The following is a 21,101-nucleotide window of genomic DNA, read 5'->3' as shown; positions in this document are numbered from 1 at the left end:
GGTCCTTAACCCTCCAACTTCCAGAACGGAGGCGTGGACAGCAGAGAACAGAGCTCTCAATAATTCTCCTTTTCTGAAGCCTCTCCCCTCTGAAGCATATAGATAGGCTGATCTATAACAGCTGCAGATATGGGCCCTTGAGTCTGTGAAGATCAGGAGCTGAAAGCCTGCAAGTGAACAAGTGGTATTGCAGATCTCTGCTAGTGTGGAAAGGGAGTGATTATGGAGCATAGGGATACTACAGAGAAAGTAAATGATTTCTTTCCTTCATTCTTTTCACCACAGTAGATCTTGGGAAGATACTTGCTAAAAACTGAGTGCTGAAGAAGACTAATATCACAATGGGTATGGAGAAAGTGAATAAGGAAAAGTTATTTACTGGTTCCCATAACATAACATAATTTCACCAAATAAAATTAATAGGTAGCAGGTTTACAACAAACAAAATGAAGCATTTCCTCATGTAGCACACAGTCAACCTGTGGAACTCCTTGCCAGAGGATGTGTGAAGACCAGGGCTTTAACAGGGTTCAAAAAGAGCTAGATAAATTCATGGAGGCTAGGTCCATCAATACTTAATAGCAGGATGGGTAGGAATGGTGTCCCTTGCCTCTGATTGTCATGGGCTGGGAATGGGTGTTGAGGATTCCCCGTTTTGTCCATTCCCTCTGGGGCACCTGGAACTGGCCACTGTCAGTAGACAGGATACTAGGCTAGACGGTCCTGTGGTCTAACCCAGTCTGGCCATTCTTATGTTCATAACAGAAAGCTCCAGAACAAAATCTACGGTTCTATTTTAGAGTGAGTCTGTCTGTGTGTCTGTCTGTGAGTCCTTTTGTTCAAGAACTCCTCTTAACTGGCAAGAGCCAGGGCCACCAGACATAGTAGGCAGCTTCCTCTCCACCAAACGTAAAGCAAGGTCGGGGTTTGGTTGTGCCAGGACAACTGGAAGCCCTGAGAAAAGGACTGTTTTCCATCACATGCAAAGGGAGGGGCTGCTGTTTGGAGTGGGTAGGCCCGTGTCAGATGGGACCCTCTGCCCTGATCCCCTCCTTACCCCACAACCCTCACTCTTGCATCCCTCTGCTTTCAGCCTCCTGCATCTCTGCCCCCACATCCACAGGGTCCAGCCCTGACTCCTGCATCCTCCATACCACCAGCTCCCGGCTCTGAGGAGCTGGACAATGCTGAGTTAGTCTGCTAGTGACAATCTACAGGTTGGACCTCCCTAGTCTGGCACCCTCAGGACCCGACCGATCCCGGAGGAGGGAATTTGCCAGACCAGGGGAGGTCCCCTGCCTTGGCCCCTCAGCCCTCCGCCCCTCTCTGCCACCAGGCTCATTCCTTCCCAAATGGGCTGCCTTGCTGACAGTCCCCAGCCCCGGCCCTGCTCCAGCCTCAGCTGAGCTGTCCTGCCCTGGACCCTCTGCCGGCTGGGCTGCTGTGGCCCTAGCCCCAATTCTGGGTGGCAGGCAGCTCTGGCCCCCCTCCTGCCCAGGCTGCAGTGGCCGCGGCTCTGCTACTGCAGCCCCAGTTCTAATGCCAGGCTGCTGCAGCCCTGGTCGGGCTGTCCCTACCGGGTTGCCATGGCCCCAGCCCCACACCACCCAAGCAACTTGCGGCCCAGCCCATGGCCCCGCTGCCAGGCAGCACACAGCCCCCGGTGGGTTGTACTGCCCTAGCCGGGTTGCCTCTGCTGGGCTGCACCAGCCCCACCGCTGATCAGGCTGCCGAGGCCTCGGTTGGGTTGTTGTAGCTCTGTCCCCACTACTACCAGCTCTCCCGGGCTCCCAGCTGCTGGCCTTCCTGCCCCGGGGCTCTCTCGTCCAAAAACATCCATGGTCCTTCCAGGCCACGGCTGTTGCCCAAACCAGAGAGTCCCAGTTAAGGGAGGTGCAACCTGTAATAAGCAAGACATGTCCCGGGACAGACGGCATGCAGTCAAGTGTTCCAAAGTAGCCTCTGCCTCTTCATTCTTCCACAGATATGCAATCGTTTAAATTAACTGATTGACCAAATGCCTGAAGGGGAGCCAAGGTTTAACTGACCATTGCATAGGTTCACAGAGACACAAGGATGTTCCTAGACAAAACAAAGCAAGGAAGCTTTCTGCAAGAGCCTGGGTATTTGGGTGAAATGTTCATATTAAATCATCAAACACTGGGAACAAAACTGGACACTTGACCTGAACTGGTCAAAAAGTGGAATTTCTGTCCTGGGAGAAATTCTGAAATTTCAGATTTTGGTTTCATCATCCTGAATCAAGGAAGAAAAGTTGCAACCTTGGAATTTTTCACAAAATGAAATATTACGGAAATATTTTATTTTCATTTGATCTTTCTGACCTTAATATGAGATTATATAAAACAGCATAAAAGCCAAAATGAAACACTTCACTAATTTTCCATGAACATTTTACAAAAAATTGATAGGTTTCTGCAAAACACGGTGAGTTGACATTTTCTACTGGAAAGTTTTCAATGAGCTCTACCATTTCCTCCTTCTCATGGCAGAAGAATAAGGGGACATTCAGTGGAATTGAAAGATGGCCTCTTTAAAATAGATACAAGGAGATCCCTTTTTCACAACTCTTAATTAACCTCCCTGCCACTAGGTATCATTGAGAGCAAGGGCTTAGCAGGATTCAAAAAAGGATTAGACATTTATATGACTAATGAGAACAACCGTGGTTACATTACACAGGATTTAAAAAAAAAAAGAATGGCTATAAATTCCCATGCTTCAGGGCATTTGCCAGTCACTAATGGCCTGGGGTCAGGAAGAAACTTCTCCTATGTGATGGTTATTTTATAATCATTCATAATTGGGTTTCTTGTGCTTTCCTTTGTTTCTTCTGCTCACCATCGATGGAGAGAAGAAACGGGACTAGATGGATCACAGATCTGATCCAATCTGGCCGTTCCTCTGTCCCTAAACTAGTTCAATGGCAGAAATAACTCAAAAATAAAGAGACAAAAATCGAGTGTTTCTGTGACAGGGTCATTGTAAGTGTTGAGCTGAGTTGTCTCTTTTAATGAGGGTTTACACTCTCCTTACATTTCTATGGCCATGGGATGCCAGCCTATTGTCTGTGTTATGACTCTGAGTTCAATTGCAAGAGAAGGTTCTCTGGAGACAGAGCACCACTGATCTGCGCTCACAACCCATCTCAAATGGCTGACACTTGAAAAATCACCACACAAGTGATCAACTACATTATAAAACAGCCAGGCTAATGCATCGACTCAACACCCACTTACAGGTTTCAATCCAGAGCCTGTTGAGGTCTATGGGAAGACCGTCTGCTGAGTTCAGTGGGTTTTTGAGCAAATCCTCATTGTGATGTCCATAAAAAAAAAAACAGACTTTATATAGTTTAAAGATGACTTGCTGCACCGGACAAGGTATTAGCCTTTTTGGAGTGTTGTGTGAGACTGTGCAAGTGTGGCGGTGCGTCGGAGTTCTCTGGCCTCCTGCACCCCCATAGTGGCACGAGCAGACTCCACCAGCCAGTAGAATAGAGGGAGTTTATTGCTTCTCCAGGATACAGCACAGCACAGATGTAATCTGGTTCCAGGGCAGGCCTAGGATGCCTCAGCCCCCCTTGACATGGGGGAGACTGGGCCCCTAAATCCCAGCCCCTTTCCTAGGCTGCTTCCTCCATGATACCAGACAGAAACTAAAACCACTCTCTTCCAGCCCTGCCCCCAGCCAGAGGCTGGCCTCCCCTCCTTCCTTTGTTTCTATCTCTGGGGGGTAACTGGTCGGACAGGTTGGGAGACCCTTGCCTAGTGACTCATCCCCTGCCCTTCTGGGCCGTCCTACAGACAGCAGCCAGTGGGGGTCACCCACAGCCTCAGCATAGCAACCAGCAAGGTACCAACACTACGTCACAGCAAGTCATTCAGGCCTGTCTACAGTATAGATACTACACTGGCACAGCAATACCACTGCAGCTGTTGCTTCATAGTGACAGAAAGGGGGGTTCCATCAGTGTAGGTAACCTGCCTATCCAAGAGGCTGTAGCTAGATCTTCTCTGAACCTTGTCCCAGCTACACCAGAGTGGGGAGGGGGCAGAACTGGCAGAGCAAGGTCACCCAGGGGTGTCGATTTTCCACACTTCTGAGTACTGAAGCTGTGTCAAGCTCACTTTTAAGGCAGTCCAGGTTGGAGATTCTTTGTGGTTCCGTTCCTGGTCTGTAACATGGGGACAATGGCACCGCCCTACTGCATAAGGGTGTAGGTGGGATAACGAAGAGATCACATGCTACCATGCTAACACGAGGAGATCACATGCTACCATAAAGAGATCACATGCTACCATGCTACCACGAGGAGATCACATGCTTCCATGCTACCACAGAGAGATCACATGCTACCATGATCAGAAGAGAGAGAGACAGAATCCAGAATTTATTAATGACCTGGATGAGGGGATGGGTTGCACCCTCAGCAAGTTTGAGAATGACGCTAAGCTAAGGGGAAAGGTAGATACGCTGGAGGGCTGGGATAGGGTCCAGAGTGACCTAGACAAATTGGAGGTTTGGGCCAAAAGAAATCTGATGAGGTTTAACAAGGACAACTGCAGAGTCCTGTCCTTGGGACGGAAGAATCCCGAGCATTGGTACAGGCTGGGGACCAAATGGCTAAATAGCATTTTGGCAGAAAAGGACCTGGGGGTTACAGTGGATGAGAAGCTGGATATGAGTCAGCAGGGTGCCCTTGTAGCCAAGAAGGCTGACAACATATTAGGGTGCATCAGGAGGAGCATTGCCAGCAGATCTAGAGAAGTGATTATTCCCCTTTATTCGGCTCTGGGGAGGCCACATCTGGGCTGTGTCTACATTGGCACCCTTTTCCGGAAAAGGGATGCTAATGAGACACTTCGGAATTGCAAATGCTGCGGGGGATTTAAATATCCCCCACGGCATTTGCATGAACATGGCTGCCGCTTTTTTCCGGCTCGGGGCTTTGCCGGAGAAAAGAGCCAGTCTAGATGGGATCTTTCGGAAAATAAAGCCTTTTCCGGAAGATCCCTTATTCCTCTCAAAATCAGGAACAAGTGATCTTCCAGAAAAGGCTTTATTTTCCGAAAGATCCCGTCTAGACTGGTGCTTTTCTCCGGCAAAGCCCCGAGCCGGAAAAAAGCGGCAGCCATGTTCATGCAAATGCCGCGGGGGATATTTAAATCCCCCGCGACATTTGCAATTCTGAAGTGTCTCATTAGCATCCCTTTTCCAGAAAAGTGTGCCAATGTAGACACAGCCCTGGAGTATTGTGTCCAGTTCTGGGACCCCCCACTATAGAAAGGATGTGGACGCATTGGAGAGGGTCCAGGGGAGGGTAACCAAAATGATTCGGGGGCTGGAGCACATGATCTATGAGGGGAGGCTGAGGGAGTTGGGTTTGTTCAGTCCGCTGAAGAGAAGAATGAGGGGGGATTTGATAGCAGCCTTCAACTCCCTGAAAGGGGGTTCCAGAGAGGATGGAGAGAGGCTGTTCTCAGTGGGGGCAGATGGCAGAACAAGGAGCAATGGGCTCAAGTTGCCATGGGGAAGGTCTAGGTTAGATATGAGGAAAACTATTTCCCTAGGATGGTGGGGAAGCACTGGGCTGGGTTCCCTAGGCAGGGAGTGGAATCTCCATCCCTAGAGGTTTTTAAGTTCTGGCTTGACCAATCCCTGGCTGAGTTGATTTAGTCAGGGTTGGTCCTGCTTTGGGTAGGGGGCTGGACTCGATGACTCCTGAGGTTTCTTCCAGCCCTGGGAATCTGTGATTCTCTCTATTCTTATGAATTCCAAAAGGAAGCAATTAATCCACTATTATGCTGGAATGGAGTGGCCACACTTGAGAGAGCGGATGGGTAATTTTCACTTATAGGCACTTCCTGGGGCAGGGACGCCACCTTCAAGCATCCTGAGAAGTGAACTGGCCTTGGGCACTGGGAAATAAACAATGTGGGCATCAAGGTTATGATGTGCTCCAAATGAAGCACGTGCCTGCTTAATAGCTAGCAGCGTCAGAGGACACTAGTCAGCGCACTGCAGTATAACGGGTGCCAACCAGGACACCTTAGTCATACGGAAACTCATTTTAGCATCTGCTGTTCGAATGAGATGCAGTAGGGGAAAATGACTGACTGGCTCTGCATGTGCAGTATGAGCATTAGGAAAGCTCTGTTGAGATCTTTTTGCCTCTATGAATTTTGGCTTTTTTCAGTAAAAACCAATGGAAAGAAATGGCACCAGGCAGATACAACTTGAGTAGACCTTGTATAAAGAGGACATTTCGAAGATGCGTGTCACTTAATGGCTAGTGACAAAGGACTGCACAGAGAGAAGGGTGACTAGCTCTAAATGGAGCCAAGAACATTAGGCATTCTCCTAGGATCAATTTGACTGGAGAATAAGTCTTGTTCTTTAAGTCTGAATTCGATGAGTGCCGGATAGGGTTTAAATAAGAGATAATCGACCACATTTATTGTTACTAATTTGTTCTCCTGATAGGATGACAAGATAGCAAGGGTGAAAAATCAGGACAGGGTGGGAGGTACTAAACAATTATATAAGAAAAATACCCCTCGTTTTGGGACTGTCCATATAAAATCAGAACATCCAATCCCTCCATCTCTGGTGTCCAAATGAATCCTAGGCTATTTTAACAGGGATGTCCGTCTAAGAAGTGGAAAGAGACTCATGAATTCAGTTCAAATCCAAATGGCCCCCGAGGTTAGAGACCCAGAGGGACCTCCAGAATCAGACCCGCTGGCCTTTAGACACGGCCACAACATTTACTGATTGCTTATTACAAAGTTCTTCATCAACTAAATCACTCTCCATTCACTATTGACTGGGCTAGATTTTCACCTCGCGGTGAACACATCTGGGTTTCATGCGTGATCTCCAAAGTCATCAAGTCCTTCCAAGTTTATCTGCTGCAATGCCCCCCTCCAGCGGCTTACCAGAGCATGGAGCCTGCATTCTCCATATCAAGGCCACCAGCAACCAGATGCATTGAAATCACTCTTCCCGCATGATTGACCAACCTTGAAATTCAGTCTAGCTACCTCTCTGGAAAGTGCTAAGTCTGGGGGAGAAGGGGGTGTGAGAGGCATAAAGACAGCCACCGAATGACACAACCAATTTCTCCTTCATCAGTCACTAGCTGAGAGCGGAGGCTACAAAAGGCCCAAGTCCGGTGGAACCGGACCGATAATTCACAAGAATAACTTTGCTGAATGCATTTAGCTTCTTTTCTGCTCACAGAGGATTGGCAGACGTTGCGTTTCCTCAGATGTATAGAAATGTACAGCTCGCCCTATGGGTTACACCCGAGGTCCATCTACGTCTACGACAAGTATGAGATGCAGGTATAAGAACCTCACAGTAAATTTGTGACTCAGCTTTATTCATTTTTTAAAATTTATTTCTGGATCAATGTGCGCAGATATTCCATGTATAAACGGTATATTGCTTAGCTCGGGCGGGTCAGCTATGCTAAGTCGCTTGGTAAAACTGCTGGCCTCTGGTTGAAGAAGCACACATGCTTACACGGGCACATGGGATTGAAATTTGCTTTCCAGGGCTGATGCGAAAAGGGAACAGCACTTCCTCATCTCTCGTGGACTCCAGTGACTAGCATTTCACTGTGCCGGGTCTGCTGAGAGTGTTCCTGCAGGTAATAGCTGATTAGCCGAATGCTCATGGGAAACAAACACAAACAGGCCAGGGTTAATTTGCTCACACTTAGTATGACAGGTCCATTTATGTGCAGTTTATAAAGTGTTAATAAAGGCCTAATGGTGCTTTTAATAAATGGCTGATCAATGCCAACAGCTTGCTGCAGAACCCAACGGATCAATCAGGTTACTTGGAATCCAGGCGTGTACAGATCTCTTAACCGTCTGGATTTTCAGCTCAAGCTCTAGTGACTGGTGTGTTCCCTCTGGAAGCTCCTTGTTCAGCCCCTGCTATGTCAGCCGAATTGGTGGCTATCGCAGCGGTGGGGCCTTGTCTAGTATTTGAGCTCCTGTGGGTATCAGACGCTTGGCATGAGGAAGGAGGGTACTCCTATGGTTAGGGCACTAAATTGGGACTTAGGAAACCTGGTTTCAATTCCCTGCTTTGCACAGTCTTCTTGAGTGACCTTAGGCAAGTCATTTAGCCTCCTTATGCCTGAGTTCCCCAGCTGTACTGGGGGAAGAACAGCCCTGCCCTGTCACTGAAGGGGTAAATACGGGAATGATTACTAGGTGTTCACATACTATATAATCAGATCCTATCAAAGAACCTGCAATAGATAAGATCATGCAGACTACTACTATCTGTAATATGCCTATAACATCAATTAATAACCAATTAACCTTTTATAACAGAACACAGAACACTGATTGGTCAGGATTGGTGGCTATAAATAAACTTTATGGGACTGCAGGAAACTTGGCCACACCCATGCTAAGTGGACATTCAGCTCACTAAAGTCATTCCGGACCACGGAGGTTGCCGGTCGGACCAGAGAGTGCCGGGTTGGGGAGGTTCGTCCTGTACTTTATTATAAAGTGGTGCCACAAATTCATTGAGAAAGCGAAGTGACGATGTGTTAACGTTTTTTCAAACCATTATTTGATCAGATATATCCACAAGAGAAAGGAGTAAGAAGGTGAAAGGTGTTGATCGAGGGGCTGGCTGGCTCCTATCCCCGGCAGAGGAGAAATGATCTCCTTTCTTCCAAAAAAAAAAAAGGATTTAAAAACAAAGAAATGGGGGGCAGGGGAAATCCAAGTAATTCCTTCAAATCCTTTTTGTCATTTCCATACCGTCCTTAAACATCTGACAAGCCAAATCGACCATGCACAGCACAGAGGGAATTTCAGAGCCAGGGCTATAACTCTAAGTTCATTAACTGTGAATTATTTCAGCCAGCCTCAATTTTCACGAGCGGAATTATACATTCCTAAAATAATGTCCCTGACACATGCAGAAAATCGGCTTTACGGCTCTCACCTTGAACTCCATCAGAACTCCTACCTCATCTGTTACCCTTTCTCCAAATAGAAGACTCAACAAAGCACAGCAGTTTCACCTTTAATTATGCCAGGTATTTAAGGGCTAATGTTCATAGAAGAGGAGTATACGAGGCAATAAATGGCTTTTGCTGGTGATTAAATGCCCAAGTAGAGCTGAGGCATTTGATAAGCACAAAAGCCGTTTGCTTGATTATATTCCTAGTGCCATGAACTCGACTCCTATTACACAACCAGGCAAAGAATATTCAACAAGCCACGGAGAGAGAAAACAACTAAAAATGGGTTTTCTAGCTTTTCATGGGGCTTTGGAAGTTTAGCACTACCCACACATTACAACTAATGTTCCCTGCAATCTTTTCCATCCATGTGCACATTTTTCCCATCCACATGCGGAATAAATTTTATGTGCACCAAGGCATGTGCAAATGTGCACCACCAACAGACAGAAAACCTAGCGGTGGGCACCCTGCTCTTCAGTTGGGCAGCATTTGACTCTCTCCTGAGCAGCTGCACAAGCGCACTCAGCATGCTGCAGAGTCAATCCCTGGCTGAAAACGCAGAATGTCTGTTCTTATTCAGCACCTGATGGGGAGGATGCCCTGGCTGTGTGGAATATAGGTCATTGGGAGATTTCGAGAAAGAATATCCCTGGAAATGAGGCACGTTGCGGCATGTCTACACTAGGAAATTATTTTGAAATAGTAACTCCCGAAATAAGTATTTCGAACTAGTGTGTCCACACTAGATGGAAGGCTCGAAATTAGTCCGAGGACGGCTCCCTTCATGTGGACGCGCTACTTCAACTCAGAGCCCCAGGAAGCACTGGGGAGTCATTACTGTGAATGACTCTGGGGAGTCGTTAGTTTGAAAGAGCAGCAGCGGAGTGTCCGCAGTGCGGCGATTTCAAAATAAGCGTCATTGCTTGTGCAAAGCAGGAGTTATTATTGCGAAATAACAGGCTTGGTCGTGTGGACACTCCGCCTGTTATTTCAAAATGAAGGGAGTTATTTCGCAATAACTGGACATGGCGCGGCAGGGTTAGCTCCTGGTGGGTCCCCATCGGTGGGTACCAGTGATCAGAGCTCCCGTTGGCCGTGGATCACCGTTCCTAGCCAATGGGAACTGCAGGAAGTGGTGTTCTGGTCCGTGCTGCTTCCCACCACTCCCATTGGCTGGGAATGGCAATCTGCGGCCAATGGGAGCTGCGATCACCCATATCTGCAGCTGTGCGGGTAAATATAGCGGCTATGGCCCACCAGCGGCTAACCCTGGCAAACTGCCTCCATGGTATTACCCACCCTTGCTCCCGTTTATCTGTGTGTGTGCTATTGCAGGCAGGGAGTGTCTCTTACTCTGTGTCAGAACAGCAGCCAGCACACCCAGACTAACCAAGACCTGTTCAGCAATAATAAGCATGAGTGCGAGATACACATTTTTTTCATATGATAAATTGTATTAGGTTTCATGAACTCACTACAGGCCGTACCCCCGGCTTTCTTCCACTAGGAGCGGTTTCTTTGCTCAGCAAGCTGGGAGAAGATCCACAAGGAAGCAAAGTCTTTTCTTCTGGTCCCCGTGGTTTCCCCAGAAGCTTGCTGCTCACTGAAAACACCCTGCCCATCCCACTTCCACTTGTAGATTTAGAAATGTGGCGTCTTACAGCTTTTACTTACCTGCGGGCAACACAAACACATCCCCCCTTCCTGTTCTCTGGGCAAAGCATTTCATAATACCCGTCACTGGAAACGGGCGTCTGTTCATTTGACGCCTAGGTGTGTCCTTTACAGAACTAAAGCGGGGTGATGAGAGAGAAGGCAGGCAGACCTGTGGTTAAACCTTGGCTCTGAGACTCCGGAGAGCTGGGTTCCAGTCCCAGTTCTACCAGGGATGTTTCAGAGAAAGTCAATGGGGATCATTCCATGGGGTTTGGATGGGGCCCTATTCTGGGACTCAGCTGTCCCTCTCGACAAGGACTCGTGTGTCTATTTCGTTTGTGAACTCTGCGGCGCAGGGATTGCCTGGTATGATGTGTATGTGCCAGGGCCTAGCACCTTCACTGGTGCTGCTATCATGCAGATAATGACCATGACTGATAGAGAGGCCCAGTGATGGGGCAGCAAAGGGGGCAAGTGCCCTGGGGGCCAGCAGTTCAAAAGGGCCCAGGACTCCCAGAGCCAGGCTGAGGGGGGTACTAGACACAGCCCTGCCCCTGCTGGAGGCAGAGCTGGTCCCTTGCGCAGGGGCGTGGCGAGTCTGTCGGCCCCGCTGAACACAGAGTGAGAGGGAGAGGATGGGCAGAGAGAGTGCCAAGCCCTGCAGACATCTTTAAGATGAGGAGGCCCTGATCTAGCCCCCAAAAATGACAGCTGCGGTGTATCGCTCTGCAGGCTAGTGCACGAAAACACCCAGAGACTGAGCCGCACCACCCCCAGCATGGACCGGGGAGCTGTTTGTTTACTAACGGTCCAAAGAGCACGGCACCAGCTGCCAGGCAGCCTCTGCCAGTGACTGCCCTGTGCACTAATCCCATCCTCCTGGCTTATGGCGGCCGGGTTAGAGACAGATCAATCCCACGCCACGACTGCATGCAAAATGGATGGCTTTGGCACTCGGGTCAGGTGCTGCCTGAGGAGCCCAGGAGTGAAGGAGAAGGTGTGTGTGTGTGTGTGAAGGAAAAGGGGTGTGTGCGTAGGAGAAGGTGTGCGTGTGCGTGTGTGTGTGTGTGTGTGTGAAGGAAAAGAGGAGTGTGCGTACGAGAAGGTGTGCGTGTGTGTGTGTGTGTGTGAAGGAAAAGGGGTGTGTGCGTAGGAGAAGGTGTGTGTGTGAGAGAAGGAGAAGGAGAAGGTTGTGTGCATAAGAGAAAGTGTGTGTGTGTGTGTATGTATGTTTGTATATGTGTGTGTGTGTGAAGGAGAAGGGGTGTGTGCGTAGGAGAAGGTGTGTGTGTGTGTGAAGGAAAAGGGGTGTGTGCGTAGGAGAAGGTGTGTGTGTGTGTGTGAGAAGGAGAAGGTTGTGTGCATAAGAGAAAGTGTGTGTGTGTGTATGTATGTTTGTATATGTGTGTGTGTGTGAAGGAGAAGGGGTAGGGGGCTCATTCCAAAGGCTGGGAATCTGGGAGCTGAAGCAAGACAAATTCAGACCAGAAAAAGGCAGAATTTTTGTCAACAGTGAGTGCAACTAAGCACTGGAGCAACTTAGCAAGATTGGCCATTTTCAAATCAGGATTGGCTGCCCCCCCCAAGAGCTGCCCTAGTTCAGACAGGACGCGGGGAAGCCCCATGGCTTTTGTTCTAGGGGAGGCAGGTGACATGCTCACACTGGTTGCTTCGATCCCTGCAATCTGGGCCTGAGTCTTTGGGTTGGCGCTGAGGTTCTCCGGAACACCCCGCTTGGCACTGGCGCACACCGCGCCTTCCGCTAGCCTCACCTGCTCGGCTTGAGGGGTTTATTGGAATTCATCAGCTGGCTCCTGCCCAGCCCCACCAGCTCTGCCCTGCTATCTCAGGCCAGCGTTTGTGAGAACGCCCAGCCAGACCAGCAGCATTTCCATGGCCGTGCTGCAGCCCAGAGCAAGTGCCACGGTGCACACCCGTGCAGCCTGTCCTGTAAGCACCAGCAATGTTCCCGGGACTGCAAGAGCCAGGCATGGAACAGAGGCCAGGAAACACAGGGGCTTCCAGCCAGGAAGGTCCTTGGCCAGAGGATGCTGCTGGTCGGAGGGATCCTTGCATCCTTGGGGTGAGTTAATGCTGGAACAGCTTGGTGTTGGAGCACACGGCACGTCAGAGAGACAGGGCCTGCTAGAATGACAGCCGTGCGCATCCCAATACAGCCGCTTCCAAGAGCAGCCCCGAGGGGACAGACTATCCACATCACGCTTTCGGGGGGAGGCTGTGGGTGAGCGGGGGGAGTCCGGGAGGAGCAGGGGAAAGGCCAAGGGGGGCTCCCCACCCCCCAGTAGGAGGCAGAGAACACGGCTACCAGTGCTCCCTGGCCGAGGTGCCGTGTCTGGGGCGGAACGGACCGAGCCACCTCTGGCGCTATGAGGAGCGGGAAGAAAGGAGAGGTCGGAGGGGCTTGCCAGGGGAGAGAGCGCAAAGAGCAGCCTGGTCATGTTTGCTCTGCCTCGCCATACCCCAGTGTGGCTGCCACCCGTCAGAGCCCCCCAGTGTGTCCCTCCCATGGCAGCCATGTCGCACCCCGGGGAGCTGCCATGTGATCTTGGGGAAGGGATTGGCACCCAGGACACCAGGCCCTGCTCTACCGGGAGGGAGAGAGGGGGGTGCAAGGGAGCCAGCCAGGAACGTGGCATGAGCAACAGGCTGGAGGCGGTCCAGGTGGCAGCAGCACAGAGCTATGGTGAGAGCAGCCGCACCCCAGTGACTAGAAATGGGGGAGGGGGTGTAAGCCAACACCTTTCTGTACAAGCCTCCCTTGGGCCTAAAGGGCTATTAGCCCCCTCTGGAGGCTTCCCTGGGGCAAGAAGATAAGTCCCACCAAGGAAGCGGGCCACAGACGCCCACCGAAGTGCCCCAAAGACGGCAGCGCAGAAGGGCTCCCCACGAAGACTCAACACAGACGATGAGGCTTGCCCAATGATTATGAGGTGACTGAGCCACCCCCAGGGGCTCCATACTGCGATGCAGAGGGCCCCCGATGTCAGCGCCAGGCTCACTGACGTGGCCCCATCGGGTGCATTGCACGGGGCCCCGACAGTCACTGCAACGTGTGCTTTGGCTTCCCAAAGAAAGCACATAAGCTTCCCTGCAGAGACCTCCACGTGACCTCTCCTTCCAGTCTGGGACATGTCCCATGGCTCCTTCCCCTCCCCCACACACCCCTCATCTCCAGGGAGCAGATGGGGACGATTTATAGGCCTGTCCCAGTGACACCATCTCGGTCACTGCCTCCTGGCCATTGTACAAAATCCCATTTGCCGGCGTAGTAGAACCTACTAGCACTCCTGCGGGAGGGATAACCCAGGCCCTCCCCGCAAAATCCGAGCTGCAAGCTCCAGCCTCATCGGCTTTATGGGCCTCTCCCACAGATGCCGATCCAACCCACCGATATAAAGCCGAGCTGGGAGCATCCTGGGCCATTCGGCCCCACAGCTCTTTGAAAACGACATGCTGAAGCGACCACTCCAGCCCGCCAGGCCTACGCGCAAGACACAAGTGACTCGTGCTTTGTCTGCGTCAGCCCCGCCTCGTTGGGAGTTAGGGATCTCTCTGGGTGCTACACTCGAAATCGGAACGCACAGCTGATGCACGTGTTCCGTGGAGGGCGGCGCTCTCTGTCACACACTCACATCCTAATCTTGTCCACACGGGGAAAGAACAGCTCTCCCAGCGCACCCACACACAAGGTCACTTAGAAACGAGGCATTTCCAATCTGGGGTGCAGAGCACTGGGGGTAGAATATCAGCCCAGTGTTGGAAAGGCCGTGAGAACTGGGCAGCTGCTTTTTTATAATTATGATGCCCCCACAAACATAGACATGCATTAAGTCAACTCGCTGCAGAAAAGAAAGACGTTTGCTAAAAATGACTCCTGTCTAGATTAGCACAGACATCCCCCAGCACGAGGCTGTTAGCAGGGATTGAAAGTAGGACATTTACCTCCATAAGGCAAGTCTCCTCCTAGTGAGCTGAAGAAATAGCTCCTGTTGCAGACAGCATTAGCAAGCTGTTATCCTCTGCAAGGACCAGCCACCAGACAGGGGCAAAACACACTAGATCTGTCAACCTGGGTATGTCTAGACTACATGGCTCCGTCGACGGAGCCATGTAGATGAATTTACTAGACATGGGAAAATGAAGCAGCGATTTAAATAGTCGCCACTTCATTTACATCAAAACGGCCGCCGCGCTGTGCCGATCAGCTGTTTGGTGGTGCAGTGGGGCAGCTTGGACGCTCCACGGTCGACAATGGAAGCCTTTGTCAACTGCTCTGGTAAACCTCATTCCATGAGGCATAATAGAGCGGTCGACAAAGTCTTCCATTGTTGATCGCGGAGCGTCTACACTGCCCCGTTGTGCCGCCACACAGCTGATCGGCAAAGGCCGGCGGCCATTTTGATGTAAATGAAGAGGCGATTATTTAAACCGCCGCTTCATTTTCCTATATCTAGTAAACTCATCTACATGGCTCCATCAATGGAGCCATGTAGTTTAGACATACCCCCTGTTACAAAGATTAGCCGGTTAGTTTTCAAAACACCCCTCTGAGATAGTTATAGCACCCCGATTTGGCAGATGGGAAAAGAGAGGCACAGAGATTTAGTTAGCTGAAGTCAGAATTTGGGAGAGCCTGCCGGCAAATCTTCAGATCCTGCCTTGTTACCCTCCATGCATACACATGTATGCACACACATTCTCTCTCCAATCACACTGTCCCGTCACAAGACACCTAGCCATTCTGCAAGGCCTGGATACTTGTCCTGTTTTCTCCTATTTCCCCTTGGCCCTATTTCTGTCTCTGCCACACTTACTTTTTCTCCCTCTACCACATTTACCCTTCATCCCCCAACTTTCTCCCCAATGTCCTTTAGGCAACTTTTGCAGTCTGCTTGCTCTCCTCAACCTCTGGCATGGCACAGAGCTCCAGCGAAGTGGGGAGGGAATATCTCCTACCCATTCAGGTGCTTTCTGCTCCTATAACATCATCATGGAGATAGGACGCCAAGAACTTCCCCGCAACGCGCACCTAATGGGTGTGAATACTCATCCTCACCGACATGCATGCACTGACTGGCCCGGGTAGATGCTGCTGGCGTGCACTAAAGGTTCCCAAATGAGCTTTCAAACAGTCCTATGTGGACACATAGTGGTCAGCAATCTGATGAGGCTCAACAAGGACAACTGCAGAGTCCTGCACTTGGGATGGTAGAATCCTGAGCATTGGTACAGGCTGGGGACCAACTGGCTAAGCAGCAGTTCTGCAGAAAGGGACCTGGGGATTCCAGTGGGTGAGAAGCTGGATATGAGTCAACAATATGCCCTTGTAGCCAAGCAGGAGAATGGCATATTAGGTTGCATTAGAAGGAGCATTGCCAGCAGATCCAGAGAAGTGATTATTCCCTTTTATTCGTCACTGGTGAGGCCACATCTGGAGTATTGCGTTCTGTTCTGGGGCCCGCACTACAGAAAGGTATGGACTCACTGGAGAGGGTCCAGCAGAGGGCAGTGAAAACGATGAGGGGCTTGGAGCACATGATCTGTGAGGAGAGGCTGAGGGAGTTGGGTCTGTTTAGTCTGCAGAAGAGAAGAGTGAGGGGGGATTTGAGAGCAGCCTGCAACTTCCTGAAGGGAGGTTCCAAAGAGGCTGGAGAGAGGCTGTTCTCAGTGGTGACAGATGGCAGGACAAGGAGCAATGTTTTCAAATTACAGTTGGAGAGGTCTAGGTTGGATATTTGGGAAAACTATTTCCCTAGGAGGGGGGGAAGCCCTGGGCTGGGTTCCCTAGGGAAGAGGGGTGGAGTCTCCAACCCTAGAGGTTTTTAAGTCCCGGCTTGACCAAGCCCTGGCTAGGATGACTGAGTTGGGGTTGGTCCTGCTTTGGGCAGGGGGCTGGACTCAGTGTCTTCCTGAGGTCTCATCCAGGCTGAGAGGGTCTATGATTCGCCCGCACCATGTAGACAAGCCGATAGAGCAGGGTGAAATTTTTCAGTGCAAGATACAGATTTGACAATGCCAGAAAGTTTCACAAATTCACGTTGAGTCCCTCAAATTGTTTCACTCAAAAAACTAACAAACAAAACCCCTTTCAAAACAGAAAGAAAAATCTGAAAAAAAAATCAAAATGTTGAGAGGTTTTGGTTCAAAATGTTTCATTTCAAACATTCTGTCCATTTTATTAAACACAAACCAACAAAATCTCAAACAAAACTATTGAACAATGGCCAGTGTCAAAATCAAATGCGTCATTTCATCTGAAACCATTTTGGGGGATTGTTTTTTATTTTTGGATTCACTGAAAAAAAAAACCAGTTTGGGTTTGACCTGAAAAAAACACTTTTTTTCCCCAGAATTGCCAGCAAATGGAAATATCCAACCAACCAGCCAGTTATTCACACACGTCTAACGACCAACAGCAAATGAAACACACGGGGAGAGAGAGCACAGTTAAATCTGACAGCGAGAGGTCTGGCCAATGCTACCAGCTTATGCATAGCAAAATCAGCCCTCATTGAACGGGCTGATTCCCCGCACTAGCTGCATGGTCTGGAACTGGCATGTGGGCTTCTCCGGTTGCTGACCGTTCTGAGCAGTCCCCGTGTCCCGTTCCCTGCCTGCTGCAGGAACCCGCGGGGAAGTGCTTTGCCAGGGGCGCTCCAGAGACAGTAGCTTTGGAGAAGGAGCCCAGAGGCACTTCTATGTCCCTCTGGGCTTGCAGAGTGCCATCCAGCAAAAAAGCGGGGGTGGAATCAATAAATAATGGCAGGTCGCTTGCTCAGCATGGCTGTAAATACTTCATGAGCTCCCAGAGATTTACCCCCCCGCTGCTCTTGCGCTAACGAGCCCATGGAGAACGGGGACTGCTCCCTGGGAGATACAGGCAGCACCAGGCTGGGCTGCAGAGATGGGTTCGATCCAGAGACCCCTGCTGGACCAATGGCAGAGGCAGACTGGCCCCTGGGACATAGCAAAGAGCAGATTGAATGCATCTAGTCCGGTATCCCACCCCCAGGGGCAGCCGGCACCAGCTACACCAGACAAACATGAAAGGATCCTTGAACAGGGCAATTATGGATCAGTCAGCCCCTTCTGTGACAGGCTGGCTTATGCCCTCCAGCGGAACAGCAGAAGATGCTTTGACATCAGAACTGGCCTGGGCCTTATTAGCTAACATTTGTACAGTGCTCGAGATGTTTCCGGCATTCCTGGCTTTGTCTTCCTCACACGTATCCTCAGTGTGATTGGGGCTTTGCAGGCACACAAATAAACCAGCACCCTGGTGCCCCATTCCTCTGCAGTCTAATGTAAACAGTTAACGCAAGGAGGAAAGATGGGGGCGTTGCAAAGGGGGATAAGGTGGGGGAAAGTTAAAGCTACTGGGAGGCGAGTAATGTAGGATGGTGTCTTGAGAGCTGTCTGGTGGTATATGCTCAAACATAAGCCCCTTCGCTCATAAGCTGACCCCCCAAACTTAAAGAAAAAAACTGTTAAAAAGTCATTGAGCTGTTTATAAGCCGACTCCAGTGTACAGACTTCCAGTCCCAACTTGTCAGTGTCAGCACGGGATGAGGGACATGCTGGCTGCAGGCACGGGGCCTTTCAGCTCCCATTGGCTGCTGCTCTTAGCCAATGGGAGCTGAGTGCTCCATGCAGGAGACCAGCACATCCTTCAGCCCATGCTGCTTCCCGTGGCTCCTATTGGCTGGGAGCTCAGCGGCTCCGTACCTGCAGCCACCACTAGGATCACAGTGGCAGGTGGGCAGGGCAGACTGGCTGAGCTGCATGCAGCCAAGGTAGCAGACAGTGGGCAGGGGCCCATTAGCCAATGGGAGCCATGGGAAGTTTGCCGACCCTTCCCCCCAAAATGGAAAAAAGTCGGCTTCTGAACTAGTATATCTGGTAATTCTCGGCGCTTTGTGGCACTGGGGAAACAGAGGAGTAGCTGAGCAGAGAGATGTGCCAGGTCAGCTGGAGGGTGGGGGTGGAGGAGGTGGCAATCACAGCAGGGTTTCCTGGATACAGAGAACAGCGTGAAAGAACCGAGGAGGGAATTCACCGGTTCCAAGACCAGATGGGACCGTTGTAACCCTCTGGCTTTCTAACCTTTTGAACCCATCACTCTTCTCCGCACCCACACCAGCTTATTGACAGCCCTTTTGGACAGTGGACATAAGAACTGGACACAGTGGGTACGTCTAAACTACATGCCTCTGTCGGCAGAGGCATGTAGATTTGTTTGTTCAGCAAAGGCAAATGAAGCCGCGATTTAAATGATCACGGCTTCATTTACATTTACATGGCTGCTGCGCTGAGCCGACAAACAGCTGATCAGCTGTTTGTCGGCTCGTGCGCTAGTCTGGACGTTCCCCCTGTCGACATCAAAGCCCTTTGTCGGCAGTCCCGTTATTCCTCGTGGAATGAGGTTTACCGGGGCTGCCCACAAAGGGCTTTGATGTCGACAGGGGGAACGTCCAGACTAGCGCGAGAGCCGACAAACAGCTGATCAGCTGTTTGTCGGCTCAGCGCAGCAGCCATGTAAATGTAAATGAAGCCGCGATCATTTAAATCGCGGCTTCATTTGCCTTTACTGATCTGTCTAATCTACATGCCTCTGCCGACAGAGGCATGTAGTCTAGACACAGCCAGTGTTCCTGCAGCGGTCACACTGGAGCTAAACAGAGAGGGGGAATTGCCTCTCTGCTTCTACCGGCATTCCCCAGTTACATGTATCCCAGGATCTCATTCATCCTTCGGCCACAACATCACAGCACTAGTTCATGTTCAGCTGCTTATCCAACAAAACCCCCAAAACCTTTTCCCAGAGTCTCTGGTTCCCACAATAGATTCCCTCATCCTAGATGTAAACAGCTTCACTTAGACATATTAAAACACACACTGTTTGCTTAGACCACATGATCCAGATCTCCCTGTATCACAGACCTGTCCTCTTCATTATTCCCCACTCCTCCACTTGGCTCAGGTCTACACTAGGGAGTTATTTTACAATAACCCCGCTTATTTTGAAATAACAAGTGGCACATCCACAAGACCAAGCCCGTTTTTTCAAAATAAGGGGCCAGTAATTTTGAAATCTGTACTCGGGGAATAAGGCTTATTTCGATATAGTTATTTCAAAATAGCGGTAGTGTGGACACGCCACTGCTGCTATTTCAAAATAACTACTCCCCTGGATTATTCAAAGTAATTACTCCTTAGTGTTTCCTGGGGCTGTAAGCCAAGGTGGCATGTCCACAATAAAGGAGCTGGCCTCTGACTAATTTCAAAGTTCCCCTATAGTGGGGACACGTGATCTCGATTTTGCTATTTCGGGAGTTATTATTTTGAATTTGGTTCTTTCGAAATAATTCCCTAGTGCAGACATGGCCTTCTCGTGTCATCTCTGAACATCATCAGTGACAATTTGATGTTTGCTTCCAGGTCGTTAATAACATTAAATAGTGAAGGAGCAAGAACCAATCCCCGAGGGGACCCACTGATGTGCTGGTGTGGTGATGAATCCTTGCTTAAAGTTACAAGGTGGAACCTTTTAGTTAGCCAGCTTCTACTCCACGTGATGTGCGCCGGGCGCATTCGATGTCAGTCTAGGTTTTTTAAACAAAACGTCCTGAGGTGCCAAGTCGAACCCCGTCCAGAAGTCGAAGTGCACGACATCGACAACATCACAGGGCCGGCAGAGTAGGGGATGGGGAGTGAGAGAAAGGCAGGCGCAGAACCATGGGCAGCCGTGAAGGTGGGACGAAGGCTCAGGGTTGCTGAGGAGAATGCCTGGCGCATGGGATTGAGGTGGCCGGTGGGTGAGGAAGCTGGTAAGGAAGAACTAACCCAGAGCTCACCCTGAGCTCTAGAACACGACTTCCAGGCTAGTTCCTAAGGATTCGCTAGCCAAGTTCCATCACTTCTCTCTTCCACAGGGCAAAGGTGAATTGACCTGGCCAGACATGGGTAGGCCTGCGAGGGGGACAGACCGCGGGGAGACCCTCACAGATTTCCTCTGCTTGCTGTTGCCGTCTCTCTCGGCACCAACTGGCTGTGACCCGATCCAGCGGTTGAAGAAGGTGCTGACCACAGACTGAGCTCCACTCTTCATCTGAACAGCCGAGCTGCCCTGAGGGCAACAAAATCTCCCCCATTCCCAGGGCTGGATTACCCACCGGGCAGACTAAGCACGTGCTTAGGGCACCAGCAAAGCAGGGGCACCAAAAAAAAAAAAAAAAGATTTTACGGGATAGTATTGTCATTATTTTGAATTGCGTACGGGCGGCACCATCATCTTTTCAGTGCTTAGGGCCTCTGAAGGTCTTTACCCGGCCCTGCCCATTCCCGTACGTTTCATCTCTGTCCTAAAGCCCCCACCCTGCTGCTAAGGAGGGTTTTGTTT

At 50.3% G+C, this 21,101-nt stretch overlaps 1 protein-coding gene and 1 long non-coding RNA gene across 2 annotated transcripts in view; one reads left to right on the top strand and one right to left on the bottom strand.

The window, feature by feature from the left end:
* Positions 1-21,101, bottom strand: part of NTM (neurotrimin) — a 738,537-nt gene that overhangs the window by 601,030 nt on the left and 116,406 nt on the right. The window lies entirely within an intron of this gene.
* On the top strand, positions 11,541-17,973 carry LOC142820527 (uncharacterized). The gene is made up of 3 exons (XR_012897750.1): positions 11,541-11,678; positions 12,532-12,764; positions 17,053-17,973. It is a non-coding gene; the product is annotated as an uncharacterized LOC142820527 (long non-coding RNA).

The sequence above is a fragment of the Pelodiscus sinensis genome, chromosome 26, assembly GCF_049634645.1.
Source record: "Pelodiscus sinensis isolate JC-2024 chromosome 26, ASM4963464v1, whole genome shotgun sequence".
NCBI classification, from domain to species: domain Eukaryota; kingdom Metazoa; phylum Chordata; order Testudines; family Trionychidae; genus Pelodiscus; species Pelodiscus sinensis.
This window is presented reverse-complemented; position numbering and strand designations above follow the sequence as displayed.